General features: G+C 44.3%; 1 pseudogene; it reads left to right on the top strand.

The window, feature by feature from the left end:
- Positions 1–284: 284 nt before the first annotated feature.
- LOC136642258 (5S ribosomal RNA) lies at positions 285–404 on the top strand (annotated as a pseudogene).
- The last annotated feature ends 301 nt before the right edge of the window (positions 405–705 follow it).

The raw sequence follows: 705 nt of genomic DNA, 5'->3' as shown, positions 1-705 counted from the left end.
GCCAGTTACTTCTAGTGGTGCTTTGAATAGGTGGACTGCGTGAAGTGATATGGTGGAGGACAAATATTGAGAAACACTGTTCTAGGGTGCTAGAAAAGTTTGTTTCATGCTTAAGAGTTCAACAGGGAATGTACTGATTTATCTGTATTCCTGTAGTAAATGACAGATCCACAGTATTTTCAAAACTTCCGTTCTTGGACGAAGTGCTTGTATGGTGGCAATTCAGCTCCAGACTTCAGATAAAATGGATGATCTGAATCTCTGTCAACTTTTTTCAGGCACTCAACGACAGCAACTGTTACCCTGCACATGCCCGATCTCGTCTGATCTTGGAAGCTAAGCAAGGTCAGGCCTGGTTAGTACTTGGATGGGAGACCGCCTGGGAATACCGGGTGCTGTAGGCTTATACCATAGTCTTTTGAGACTGAAGGTTGCCAACCAACGGAGTCAGGCAAAGCTACTGCTATTGCCCACTAAAAGTGGACCATTGAGAAGGAAGGGATACTTGTGCTGAGCAAAATCAACCAATTGGCCAGGTCAGTATTAGCAACTTCCTGTGGGATGTTATGTGGGTCTTTTGGACCTGCTCTCCACAAACACAGCAACATGAGATAATAGAGTTAACTGGACCACAGCAACTAGGAGTACCATTCCTGAATACTCTCTCATGTAAAAAACATTCTGCAAGTCCAAAATGAGCCCATC

Source organism: Tiliqua scincoides, chromosome 2 (assembly GCF_035046505.1).
Source record: "Tiliqua scincoides isolate rTilSci1 chromosome 2, rTilSci1.hap2, whole genome shotgun sequence".
Classification (NCBI taxonomy): domain Eukaryota; kingdom Metazoa; phylum Chordata; class Lepidosauria; order Squamata; family Scincidae; genus Tiliqua; species Tiliqua scincoides.
This window is presented reverse-complemented; position numbering and strand designations above follow the sequence as displayed.